The 13,611-nt window shown below is 45.1% G+C and overlaps 1 protein-coding gene across 2 annotated transcripts in view; it reads left to right on the top strand.

Moving 5' to 3' along the window:
* CTBP2 (C-terminal binding protein 2) overlaps positions 1 to 13,611 on the top strand; it is a 142,282-nt gene that overhangs the window by 64,591 nt on the left and 64,080 nt on the right. The window contains exon 2 of one of the 2 annotated variants that reach the window (XM_074159237.1): positions 4,874 to 5,052. The exons of the other annotated variant lie outside the window; for it this stretch is intronic. The gene's annotated coding sequence lies outside the window, so the exon portion shown is untranslated. The remainder of the gene's footprint in view (positions 1 to 4,873; positions 5,053 to 13,611) is intronic. 2 annotated transcript variants of the gene reach the window in all.

The raw sequence follows: 13,611 nt of genomic DNA, 5'->3' as shown, positions 1-13,611 counted from the left end.
GAGCCATCCTGGCACCTGCTGGTGCCCCCTCCTCTGCTGCCTCATGGGTCTTGGTCCTGCCTGAGGGAGCCAAAGTGATCTCCACTCCGTCCCAGGCTGCTTGGCTTGGATATCACCTGGGTGTTCCCTTTTTGCTACGTGGTCTTGTCTGCCACATCTCTAGATCTGCTGCTGCGGATGGTGCTGGGTGAGATCTGTGAAGGAATTGAAGCAGTTTGGGAAGCAAATATGGTGGGAATGAGCAGTAAAACTTCCTTATTCTTGCCGTCTTTTAATTTGCTTTGGGCTAAGGGACAAACAAGTCTGAGCATGACTTGTGTGTCTAAGAATATCAGAGATGCCTACTTCATCCAGGAAACAGCTGAAGGAAGTTTCTCTGCTGGCTCTCCTGGCCAAAGCCTGCTTTCTTCTGCCAGTCCTGCATGGAGACCACAAGAACAAGCTCTGGAGTGAGGTAATGGAAAGAGAGAGAAACGTGGAGGCAGGCTGGCGAGCATGGCATGAATTCATTTGAGAACTTGCCATGTTGGTGAAGAGCCTTTTTTCAAACTTGGCATTGCAGTAGTGTCTCATCTGGTGGGGGCGAGGTGTCTCCACGTCTGGGATGAAAAAAGCACAACTGCAGTGCTTGGGGCCTAGTTGATGTGCTGTGCTGTGGTGCACAGCTCATGGTCCTGGGTTAGTGGCGTTCAGTCAGGAGACTAAATTCTTCACTCTTCATTTGGTTTCAGTGGGGGACACTGGAGGTACGAATAAATACCAGTATGATTTTTAGTTAATGAGTTACGCAGTAAAGGGATATATGTTAATTTAAAGTTAATGGAATTACCTTTATAGACTCTTTTTTAAATTCTGTGCCGAATGTAGGCTGAGAAGAAATTCCCAGCTTGCCACTTGTTGGGTTTGTTGCCTTTCCCTAAAGAGATTTTTTTCTTTTGTATTTGTTCTTTCTTTCTAATCTCCGTATGTATTTAGTGGAGTATGTTCAGAAGTTTTACTCCATGAGTTGTGATTTTGGTCCAGAGCAGTGGGTCTGTGCAGGACAAATAAGGGAAAAAAAGCTCTTTCTGTGGGTCAGGTTACCCTCCTTTTCCTGTTCAATTAAAAAGAGAAGTATGCAAAATCTTAAAAATTCCTGAGTATTACCCAAACATTACCATTTTTATAGTTTCAAGTTTAGAGAAAATGACTCATGGGCATTTTTAATAGAGGATTGCTCAAAATAGAGTGGAGTGTGATTCATGTTAACGGATCAAGACACAAGACAGGCAACAAAGAAGCCTTTAACCTGATACTCACTCTTCCCCATGAGTGTATTGCAAAGTGGATGGCTGAGATTTCCCCTCTGGCCGTGGCGCCTGGCAGTGGGGTTGGGGGGGGGGGAGCAGCATGCGGGGAAGGAAGGAGCAGCGATGGATGTTGCTGAAGGGTCACACCTCTGCTTCTGGGACAGTTGAGACGCGGTAGGAGCGGTGCACGGCGCGACCTGCCCCTGCTCTGGTGGTGCATATCCTCTGTCAGCCCCCGTTCAGTCCATCTTGAAAGTTACCTGCTAACATCTTCCTGGGCAGACTGGCTGGACAAAATGATTACATCCTAAACATCTCCCTCTGAATGCTAGGTATCCTGCCCTTCTTGTATATTTATTTTTATTGCTCAGTGTAATTAGGCAATGCCTAATTGTTGTAGGCAACCATGAAGATCAAACCTTTGAGCCCGAAGTGGAAGAAAGCTTGTAGTTGGGCGCCTTTTGCGAACACGCCTGGCTTTCACTGGCACTTGGACCCTGAGCGTGTGTCCAGCACCGCACTGAGATATTCTGAATTTTGAGGTCAATGTGGCAAGAGAGATGTCACATCTACAGCAGTGTGCTGCTTGTAGGGACTTTGAGCGAGGAGGCAGCTTCTTTGGCTCTACCTGAAAGCAAGAAGCGTTCACAAAGCCCACTTGTAACACAACCCCTGTGAGAAGAATTGTTTAACAAATAGCCAGATAATCTAGTTTGCCTTTTCCGCCGTGTTTTAGTTTGCCCTGTGCTGGCAGTCAGCCTTTCCCAGGTTTAACCTTGCATAGAAGATTTTATCTTGCAAGTCTGCAGAGACGGCTGCTGGTTGTGGAAAACATCACTGACTTACCAAGTGGATTACTGGGCAAAATCGATTTTACTTGGTACATTCATATGCTGAAAAGCAACATAATAGTGTCTGCTTTGCTTCCGCACCAGCGAGAGGGGTAAGTGCCCCAACATGTGTTGGAGACCCTACATGAGTCTGAGAGGCGACTGAGTGTTTTGGACCATATTCATCACCGGCGTAATTCTGATGGCATCGTTTCGGCTGACTGAACAGGACCTGCAGAAATGCCTTAGGTATACGTGCTGGTGTATATTTTGCGTCTGTCTTTACTTAAGTGTTAAACGTTCCCTGTGAGCAATGAGAGTGGAGACCTTCCCCATGCTCCTTGCGGCTTCTTTGGTTGATATATGGTGTTTTCCCTCCTTTTTGTCAAAGTGTCCTCTGTTCCAGAGATAATGCAATTGCTATGCAGTGCCGTGCAAATACTCTTCTGTATTTGTATCTCTTTTCTATTTAATTATACTGTATAAATGTCCTCGGTAAATTTGATAAGTTGGGTGAAGGATATTGATTTTCGAGTCTCTCTTGTTCAGGGCTCCTTGTAGTAGCGGCAGCCGTTCACCAGGCCTATTTCCCGAGGAGGTTTTGAAGGTTCAGCATTTAAGTAGCTGCAGGATAACAAAGGAATTTCTTTCTCCACAATCCTGGTTGAGCTGCTGCTTGCAGGATTTAAGGCCAGAGAGAAAACATTAGTGTTGGGTGCAGTTTTTTTAAAGCATTAGGCTCACGTCATCTGCAAGAGCAGGTGGGAAGAGAAATCAAGATACAGAATAGACCCGTTGCCTTCATTCCTGCAAATAAAGCCTGCTACTGGCATTGGGAAGAAATGGGAGGGGGATGCTCCCAGGGTGAGGTCAGGAGTGGGGTGACCTCAGGCTTGGAGCTGGGCAGCCCCCTCCACCTCACCCCTCCATCACCCTGCAGCTTGCGGTGGGCCAGGAGGAGTGAGATGGAAACCACCAGGAGCGTGGGAGGCAGAAAGGAGGAGAGGGAATTCACAGGGTTAAAATGGGAGGACCAAGGGTCTATTTTTAACTGCAGTTTTGAATGTGAAGTGTCACCAATGTTAAAAAAAGCTCCTGGTAAATAGTGGGGAAGATGCATGCGATAGTGGAAAGCCAGCTGCAGCTTCTTGAACTGTTTGCTGCTGTTTGTGAGGAGGCTGCGAACACTTGGTTAGTGTTAATGTTTTAATTTTCCTGTTCTCAGCCTGAGGTCTCCCTACACAAGGGACTTTCTTTAAACCGTGTTTAGCTTTCAGCCTCTTAAGATTATTTTGTTCTTCAAGAGGGGAAAAAAGGGAGAAATGTAGATATTTGTGCACTTTCCTATTGCGCTCACTTTGCATTCTTTTGGAACATAAAATGTTTTCTTTTCCTTTTTTTTTTTTATGCTGAAAATTGGACCCTGATTTTTTTTCTGGCTAATTTCCATGCATTTCTCATACAGGATTTTAGCCTTGATCTATAATGCAGGCCTGTGGCTGTTCTTCCTAAAAGTTTGGTCCCGCCGGAGCTTTCATTATAAATCCTTATTTTCAGTAGCAAATTGCTTTCTGCAAATGTCACCTCTCGGAGCTGGACGGTTTAGGGGGGGCAGCATCCCTGCATTGCTGGGCCCCACACCTCTCAGCCGCCCACCCGCAGCTCCCCGGGATTTGGGAATGTGGGGGTTTGGTGTGTTTGCCCGCTCCCTGCATTAAGGCAGGAGGCTGGAACCATTGCGGTCTATCATGTCAGTGATCCGTGGGATAATGCATCCCCAAGTAGTTGGCCGTTTCTGTCTATTGTGTCACCGATCTGCGCATTAAAGGGACCCCGAGTAGGTGTTGCTACAATAAACCATAACAGCTCTATAGGAGCCGTCACAGTTCATTGCATCAATAATCTGTGTATTAAGGCGTCCGGAGCAGGCCTCAGCACACAATGGACCGTTATGGCTCCAGATGAGCCTCTATAAATTTAGGTCAATAACCTGAGTGTTGTTAAATCCCAAAATAGCCTTGCCTACAGTGAGCTGGCAAGACTTACAAGAAAGATGTGTAGATTATGCAAACCTGTGGTGGTTGCAGAGGATATTCTGACTAACTGCTAAAGGTTAGCGGCAGGAGAATTATTTCATCTTATTTATTACTGTTATCTAAACCTCTCTCCATTCACTTGGCTCCCTCTTTCCTTCTCCTTTCACTCCTCTGGAAATTAAACTGCGTGAGCGATGCTGCGAGAGCAGCAAAGGTGAGATGCGGAGGGAGGGATGGGGATGGAGGAGCCGGGAAGAGGCAGCGTTTCTTCCCCTGAGCCATCCCGGAGCCACCCCACGTCCCTCCGAGCTCTTTCCTGCAGCAATTCATGGGAACGCTCACACATTTCCATCCTGCCTGCACTTATGCCTGACGCGGTGGGGCTCGGTGTTGTCTGGAGCGTGGGTTTTGCATGAGGGGAGCCCCAAAGGCAGGAGGCTCCAAACAACCCTCCATCCTCATCCCTGGCTCATTTCTTGATTGAAGCCCTCCTTGGTGCCCCAACACCTGGCTGGGCTCTTCTCCTCTCCACCGTTCTTAGCGTCCAGCTCCTCCCTTTATTTCTCATTTCCCTCAGACAAGGCCCTTTTGTAGGTAGGTGGTGGGGAGAGGAGTGCCTTCAGCGCAGGATGGAGAGGCCTGTTTGCATTGTGGGTGTACGCCTGAATGGAGACATAGCCTTGAACTCTTGAACTCTTTTTTTTTTTTTTTTTTGTAGACTAAAGCTGCTATGTGCTGAAAGCAAACAGGACTCACTCCGATGGAAAGAGGTTGTATAGTGGGAACGGTTCTCGGCCTACAAGAAACAGGGGTTTCCACGTTTCCGTTTTGAGACTTTCCAGTTGAGATTTCGCCAGCAGTCGGGCAGCAAAAGATGAATTAGCTGAGCTGTTAAAGGTATTACATGTGTTTCCCCCTTCAGAGGCTTGTTAAACATATTTTCTTCGGTGATAGTAATAAGTGTTACAAACAAAACACAGTTTTCCCCTTTGAATATTCCTTTACACAGAGCATCATCTACATAAAAAAAAAAAAAAGTATGTTAAGCAACATGAATAGCTTCAGGCTATTTTATTTTATGTTGCTAAATAAGTCAATGCAGATGAGGACTTTTTATGTAAGAGTGGCTTGTAAATAAAAGCAGTAAGATAAGGGCAAATTATAACTCCAAAGATTTCCTGGAGACAGAAGAGTGTCACTGTTCCTTTTTGCTGCTCCCAGGACAGGCTCTGGGACATCTCAAGCTTTTTTTTTTCCTGTCAGATATCTGTGATATAAAGAGAAACACAAGGAGTTTGTTCCTCATGAAGGAATTTGCTGTGCTGGAGGGGGTTGAGTCTCCTGGTCTGCTGGACCACGGTGCAGCTGGGGCATGAGGGGCTCTTTGGGTGAGCTAGGTCCATCCTGATTAAATGGTGGAGTCTCCTGCCAGGCAGAAGACTCCTCTGTTCCTCAACTGAGGCATGAAGGTGTGGGCTGGTGTGCACTGCTGTGATCTTCCCTGGGATACAGGAAGGAACTGGACTGAGGCCACCGAGGTGCCTTCCACAATATGTATTGCCCTACAGTAGCGTTTGGTCACTGTGGGACAGGGCCCAAGGAGAACGTCCAGCTCATCGCTGGAGCCGCTTGGGTCTTTATGTGATATTGGATTGCCTGATGCTGATTATGGAAGAATTAAGAAATTAGGAGTGATGGGTAGTATTCCAGACTTGGAGGCAGCTGAGTTGTACCTCCTGTAGGTCTGTAGGTGGGCTGTGCTGGCGGGGATAAGGCTGTTGTCATGTTCTTGTCTCACGTCAATCCATGATGCAGGATCTGAGGTGGGCACCACTGCGGGAGTGAGGTGCCTTCGTGGACAGACAGCCAGACAGCCGTGGCGCAGAGGAAGGAAGCGCTGTGCTCCCCAAGTATCCCAAGTTTTTGCTTGTAAGGATGCACTCATCTAGTTGCTTCTTATTTCTTTTATTTAGGAATGAGACAGAGTCAAGGACTTGCAAGAGTTGTAAAGATAGGTGGTCTTGGTTTTAGTGTTAGTGTTTTAGCACGGGCACCCAAAGGAAAGCAGTGATATTCAGGGTCCTTTTGGTGTAGTCTTGCTGTTGCTGTGCTGGCTGTTTTGATCTTTCTGCTGAGGAGGAATTCAGGAGTAAATTGTGAGTATCATGACAGTATATATTATGTACAGGTGTTTAATGAAATCCTGCAAGGCAGGAGTGCTGGGTGCTGCTGTTGTGCATCACAAAACGTGGCCACCACCTCTGCCAGCCCTGTGCTTTCAGATAGAGACCAGTGAGGGAAGTGGCCTTGGTAGATCATGACACAGAGTTCTGGGGATGGGAGAAACCCAAGGCTTTAGAGGAGGGTGCGGGGGGCGTGTGTGGCGGGAGGGGAGTACGGAGGTTGGGAGGATGTGGCTCTCGGCCACATGAAGATTTTGGTATGTGGCTCGTAGTCAGGAAGTTTGGCCACCCTGATTGCAAACATACGTATATTTGGAGATGTATAGCGAGATATCTGTCTCTTTCCTGATTTGATTTGTATTTAGATGGAGAGAGGAAAACCACCAAAACAGGGAAGTGGGTGGCTTTGTGTGGTTTCTTAGCCAGCAGAAGCTGAAAACAGTTTAAAGTTTACATTTAGCAGTAGAGTAGTAACTAGAAGGGGACGCCTGCAGGTAAGTGGCCATGTCCTACCTCTTGGCAGTGAGGAGGCTGCATTTGCCTTTGTTCAGCTCTGGAGATGGATGAGCTCTCCCCTCTAGCTTCAGAGATGGGTGGTGGTGCCGTGGCACAGTTTACAGTTCTTCTTAACTTAAAACATAAATTCCTATTTGTGAGAGTAAAAAGGATGAAGTTTGCTGTGTTGGAGTAAGGGAGGGGGAAGAAGTGAACTGAACAAAACCAAACCTTGGAAGCAACAATAGCTGTGCACCAAAGTGTTTATTTAACCAGGACTTTTCTTCATAGCTATTCCATCTTCTTTTCCTCTTGTCCTTGCTCTTGCTTGCTCATCTATATACAGCATATGGAAAGGTTGAAAAGTGGCAATTACTAAATGAGAGTAGACAGAAACTGTTCTCCAGCAGCTCCAGATGGGGGTTAGTGATGCTGTTCACAAGCTGTGCCGGCGCTTCACTCTGCAGTATAAAATGCCCTCTAATGGCCAAGGAACTGCATAGCTCATCCGACAAGCCAGCAAATAGTCATTTTTTCTTGGGGTTTCTAATTTGACTGTGCTGGTTTTGGTACAGGAGCAAATAACGGTTTGAGTAGAGGAGACCTTTTGGTTATCCAGATGCGCAGCCAGAAAAGGTTCACCTCGCTCCAGCATCAGTCTTTGTGATTAGTGAAAATAGGTAACAAGAAATTTAAAGAATGGTGGTAAAATGTCAAAGGATATTTTATTTTTCAGTATGGCAGGACTTTTGGAGACTGTAAGATTATTTATGTATCATTTCCTCTTGTTTTATTTGAAAAGTTAAGGGTAGTTTCCCAGCCAGTTCTGTGCTGTAGCAATATCAGTGTGTGTGTGTTATCAGCGTCAGATACTTAGAAAAACAAGATAAGAGAGGCTGAAGGAGGCCAGTGATTAATTAGTAGATGGATTAGGCCCTCTCGAAGCTAAGTGGATAATTTGGGTTCAGCTCCTGGTTATTGTTTTTCCCACCACCAGGCCCCTGCGGGCTGTTGGTGCAGGGTAAGCAGAGCATTGACCGGCTTCACTTCTGACGCCAGAAAGAGAGATGACAGTTATTTTCTTTAAAGCAATTTTCTTGCTGTCTGTTTGGGTTGTTTGTTTGTATTTTAGCTTTGGGAATGAAAGGAGTGCCAGTTCTGGTATTTCCTAGTTTCACTTGAAAACTCACAGAGGATCTGCGGAGGGCTGTTACTACCTGACAAGGGAGGATGCCTGGATCTTCTTTTCTCAAAGCCAAGAACTAGTCACTAACATTGGAAAATAAAATTGGGGGAAAAAAATGTTGAAAAATAAAATAGGAGCAAAACACCAGGTTTCTCACTCCCCTCCCTTTCGTACCATGGCTATTGAGGCAACTTGAATATTGTCATTTCAGAAGATCTTCGTAACATCTTCTGACTACCAAGAACTTAAACTGGAGTGCAATTTGTAACCTGAAATACCATTCTTAAAGAAACTTTTAAAAAAATCCAGATCCAAACAAAAACCCCTCTCATACTTTATGCATCATTAAGATGGAGAGGAAGGAAAATGCTACAAACCTGTATGGGTTTTTTTCCCTTTGAAGGGCATATATATGTATATAAATAATTGTGATTTTTCTTTTACCGAGTCAACAAGTAGCTTTGGAGTAGAACTGATGAGGGTTACTCGCCATGACTTTCAAGGGCTAAAAGGAATGGAGCATCAGGCCCTCTATGTCATCTTTGAAGCCTTATTATTTCAGCACGGTCTGTATCTTGTTGCATAATGTTTTAAGATGTGGTCTGCATCGTTATGTAGCGTGTTTAATTTAGCAACAGATGTGCAGGCTCATATGCCGTTATGGTACATTTTGTTCACTCATATAATAGCAAGTTCCTCCAAATTGTTACCAGTTCTTCAGCGCAAAGCCTCCTACAGCATGTTATTCTTCTTTTCTGTGCGGTGAAGAGCCGCAGAGCTCTTTATTTGCCGTCAGCAGGTGCTGACGTGGGAGTGCCGGCTCGCCGGGAAGCACGTTTAACCTGCTGTGTTACTGCTTTCTCTTCCCAGTGAGTCGCACCTTCCCCAGCATTTTTCGGGGGAAGGCACCAGGAAGGCAGTGGAGGGGCAAGGCTTTGGTTGTTAAGTTTCTGGGCAGAAAACAAGCGAGTCACCTAGGAAAAAACCCGCTTATTGCCACCCGCGGCGTCATCCAGTCATTCCCACAGAGAGGCCTTAATGCAAAACATCACTGAACGCTCTGCAGCAGCAAAATCATACTAATAACTAGTAAAAGCATTAAACCTAATTAACAATGGTTTTGTAGCAACAGTCACTCACTGTTTTGAGGGTGATGAGGGTCCATGGAGGGGGGATGCATGCTGTTGGGAGCCTGGCACTGAGGTTTGATTTAGAGCCAAGATAGTTCTTCCAGAAACTGGGAAAAAGCCCTTTTTTTTTCTCCCCAGCATCCTATTTCCCATATAATGGCATTTAAAAAAAAACCAACCAAACTTACCATATTTTTTATTTTGGCTAATGAAAATCTATGTTTGTTCTCACTGTCTGTATAAGTGTTTAATCCATTTTTGGTTCCTGCTGGGCTATCAGGTTTAATGGTGTCTTGACACTGTGAGTTTCCCATGTTGTTTTATTGCTATTTAAAAGAAGACATGCAAAAAAGGGATCTCCAGAAGGATCGTGATGTCTGTCCCTTCCCTTCCATGTGCTTCCCTCCTCCCTTGCGGTTGTGCCAGGGCTTTAGAGAGAGGAGAAAGGTGATGGGGGCTGAGCAGGGCATCCCACTTAAGGATGTGCCTCCAGCGTAGGGAGAAAGGATGATGACACAGTGTTCACAAAGTGTTCCTCCTGCATTGTGCCGTCTCCTTTGTCCGCTTCCCTCCCCTGTCATTATCTCTGTGTGTCTCCTTCTTTCTTTTCTTCTGCGTTTCCTTTCTTGTGCTGAACTCCGCTTCTCAGCCCTTCCTGCCCTCCCCACGGCAGCTGCCGACATCTGAAATGATCAGCAGTGGAAATGGGCAGCTAGTTCAGAGTAGCGAACACCCGGTGACGCTAATGCGGGGTTTAAACAGTTCACACCTCTGAGGGCTGTTCTTGCATTGAAATCTCAATTCAAGTACGATACAGCTTTGGAAAACTGGACTTTAACATGAAGGAGGCTGCAGGGAGAGTTGTCCTTGGCATCAGCAGATGCTAACTTCACCATTACAGACCACTTGGGCATCCTGGTCTGCTTCCAGCTGAGAAGACTGACATCCAGCAGTAATCACAAGTGCAAAATCTCCAGGAACCTCTCCTTTCCTGACAGCCTAGGAAATGGATGGGGAGGGACTCTTGATCAGGAAGTGGAGCAATAGGACAAGGGGGAACGTTTTTAAACTGAAAGAGGGGAGATTGAGCTGAGATCTGGGGAAGAACTTTGCTGTGAGGGTGGTGAGACCCTGTCCCAGTTTGTCCAGAGAAGTTGTGGCTGCCCCATCCCTGGAGGGGTTCAAGGCCAGGCTGGATGGGGCTTGGAGCAACCTGGTCTAGTGGGAGGGGTCCCTGTCCCTGGGAGGTTGGAACTAGATAATCTTTAAGGTCCCTTCCAACCCAAACGATTCTATGATTCTATGAAATGTCCAATGATATAATCAAAACATTTGGATTGGATTTTCCCTTGTTTAAGTAAGGAGCTGTACGTCTGGGAACCTGGTTTAGATGTGGGGAAGGATGGAAATTTCCTTTTGCTGTTTGGAAATGGGAGCTTTTGCAGTTCATGGAACTAAGAGTTTCCTGTAGTAGGGAGTCTCCATTTTGTCAATGCCACATTTCTTAGAGGGTAAAAAATGTAGTCAGAAATTGTGAGCAACAGATTTCTGGCTCCAGTAAAGATCTGGGATTATGTGTGTGCTTTTTTTTGATTGTTTAGGAAGATGCTTGTATTTGAAGTTAAAGAGGCGTCACACTTAACCTATGACCGTGTATTCCTTGGCAGAAGTGGTGCGTCCGTACCACTTGTTCATTCGCACCTCGAAAGGCACCAATTGCTGATTTATTGCATCCTCGCCGATGAGCTGCATTTTGGGCAGGACTCACGAGTCCTTTCATGGTGCTTGCCAAAAGTCTCATTGCAAAACGGGGTGGTGGGAACACCATTCTGCTTTCCCGGGGCTGGGCACAGAGAGGGAATGTGGGAGACGCGGTTTGTCGGTGGCTCTTAGTCACCTGCTGGGTGCTACCATGGTTTTATGGTGATGCCTGCAACGGATGCTCTAAAATAGATGTTCCCTATTTATGTTCGTGCTCCTGCGCTACCTACGTGTGCCCTGAAAAGACGATAAAACAGTGCTAGTTGAGAGAGAGCTCAGAAGACAACACATTCTTTGTAAAGTCACCTTTCTTTTATTTTTGTCTAACAGTGCATTTTATTTTGGAAAATCACTTTTTCTTTCTTTATGTTTTCCATCCAAAGCCCTAATAGGGCTTTCTCTGCTCTCATTTTCCAGCTCATGGATTGTGGTATTTAACGGGCAGTATTAAGAAGCTATTTAAATGTGTTACATCAGGATTGTTTTTTTCCTAAAACGTTGTGTTTAAGTACGTTCCTGCTTTAAATAAATAAATAACTGCTGGGCTATCATCGTGTCCGAAGGTTTTCAAGAAAATTTACATTTTGAAAGACACTGTTGGAGGCTAACATGGCCATGCAATTACTGTATGTAAATCACTTCACTTGTTTCCTAATCTTGTTGGAGATGAAGTACAATTTTTGTGCATGCGCCTCTCTCACTCAAATTTCCTTACACAATGAGGTTTTCTTGTATTTTAATTGCTGACCATGATTTTTGTTCTGCCTAGCCTGATTATATTTATTTTATTGTGGGGGACATTTAGCCTTGCGATTGTTTTGAGATTGGGTTGGATGGAGAAATCATTGAGGATAGATTGAAGTTGGGTGCGCAACTAATTGCGTCCTCCATCCCACAAATGGAAGAACTGCTTTCTTAATTACAGCTTCGTATGAAGGCTGGGGAGCATCCGCTTGTTTCTGTGCCCTGCACATCTGCTTTTCTCCATTTTATCCATCCCTGCCAAATCCTGCTCGGCGGCTCCTGCCACATTTCTAATAAGTCTTCTGAGTTGGGCTTTTATTGCTGGTTGATATCATCACAGACACCTGTCAGACAAAGATGGAATAGTTAACATCATTAGGAAAGAGTTCATTCACGGGCATTACATTACGCTGTGTGGAATTCTGATAATATGAGCAGTAATTTCTCTGATTGTTATTAGTTTCTTTTTGTAGAAAGTTTTCCTCCAGGGAGTAATGAGGGGAATTGAGATGGCAGGAGGAAAGAACTCTAATGGAAGCATTTGTCCATCAGAAAATGCACTCTGTCAAAATTAAATACACTTTGCATATTGATTTTGTTTGGGGAAAAAAAAAGGGGGGAAAGAGTTGCAACCCTTTTAGCATTTTCAGAACAAAATACTGACTTATTTTCTCCTGACGTCACTTTTTTATAATGTGGTGTTTCTCCCTGAAAATGGAGTGCGATGTAATAGAGGTAAAAAATCATGCCTATACTTTTAAACGTTGACCATGGAAATGCTGTTAGCTACTCTGGCTTTAGCTACACTAACAGTTTAATTTTTGTTGTAAGAAGTAGTTTGACTGTAGCAAGCTTCTGCCTCTGGACTGGAAGTTTTTCTGCTTCTTTTAGAATGTTGCATTAATTATTAATGTGAATGGGAATCGTGCTCTTTAGCATCCCTATGTTTAAAAAAAATCAATTAATTATTGCTATAAATCTCAGAGATTATGCTGCAGTTGTGCTGCTGGGAAATTGGCCATTAACTACCAGGAAATCGCCTATCTTCCCTTAGTCAGAATTCAGTTGTACCAACACAACCCTTTTCCTTTTATAAATTAACTATCAATGCGATGCATAATTGATAACCATTTATAATAATAACAATAATCTCCATGAAATTGTCATCTTGGTATGCAGCAGCTTTGTTAGAGCCCTTATCCCTCACATGCTCAGCCTCGCCTACGGCGTTTGTTAACCGTGTTTTCTGGGAAGTTATTGCTTTGCTGGCGTGGTTTTAGGAGAGCCGTAAGCTGTTGCAGAGGAATAAAATGCAAGGTAGAAACGCCTGCCTGGGCTATATGAGTATGAAGAACCTGCAGTGTTTCGAGAGGATGTGTTAGGTGTTGCTGTCGCTGCTCTACAGAAGGGGAAGCAGAAGTCGAGGTTACAGATGTTGCCCAAGGTCAACTTTTGGACGTCAGCCTGGATTTTTCTGATTCCCGGTGTCTTGTTCTCCTGTGTCCTGTATTTTGTGAACCCAGCGGTTTTTTTAGTTTGTTGTGAAAATTTTGTTTGAAAATAATGCAGTGCGAAAACTCACCAGCCACGGAGGATCTGTTTGGGGGGGGTCAGTTTGAGCCATTGGTACCAGGTTTGTGGTTATGCTTGGCTTTTCAGAATGTATTTATCCTTTTAACCCTTTCTAGTACTTTTTAGGCAGAGTGGTTGAGACTGCAGCGCGATACTGATGGCCACTCAGGAGAGGATTTCTTGCTGTGCTTGTGCTGGTGCCTGTCTCCCTCTTCCCTTCTCTCCTTGCAAGGCCTCCCAAAATGTGGTGGTGTTTTGCTTTGTTACTGGAAATTACAGCTTTCCACTAATTCTGGTCTTTTGGCGCCTCTAAGTAGGCTTAAAAGGGGAAGGGGCGGGAGGGAGGTGCCTCGTGAGCAGGATGTGTCCCTGGAGGGTTTGTATC

This window comes from Numenius arquata, chromosome 15 (assembly GCF_964106895.1).
Source record: "Numenius arquata chromosome 15, bNumArq3.hap1.1, whole genome shotgun sequence".
Taxonomy (NCBI): domain Eukaryota; kingdom Metazoa; phylum Chordata; class Aves; order Charadriiformes; family Scolopacidae; genus Numenius; species Numenius arquata.
The sequence above is the reverse complement of the archived record's forward strand: the minus strand, read 5'-3'. Positions and strand labels throughout refer to the sequence as shown.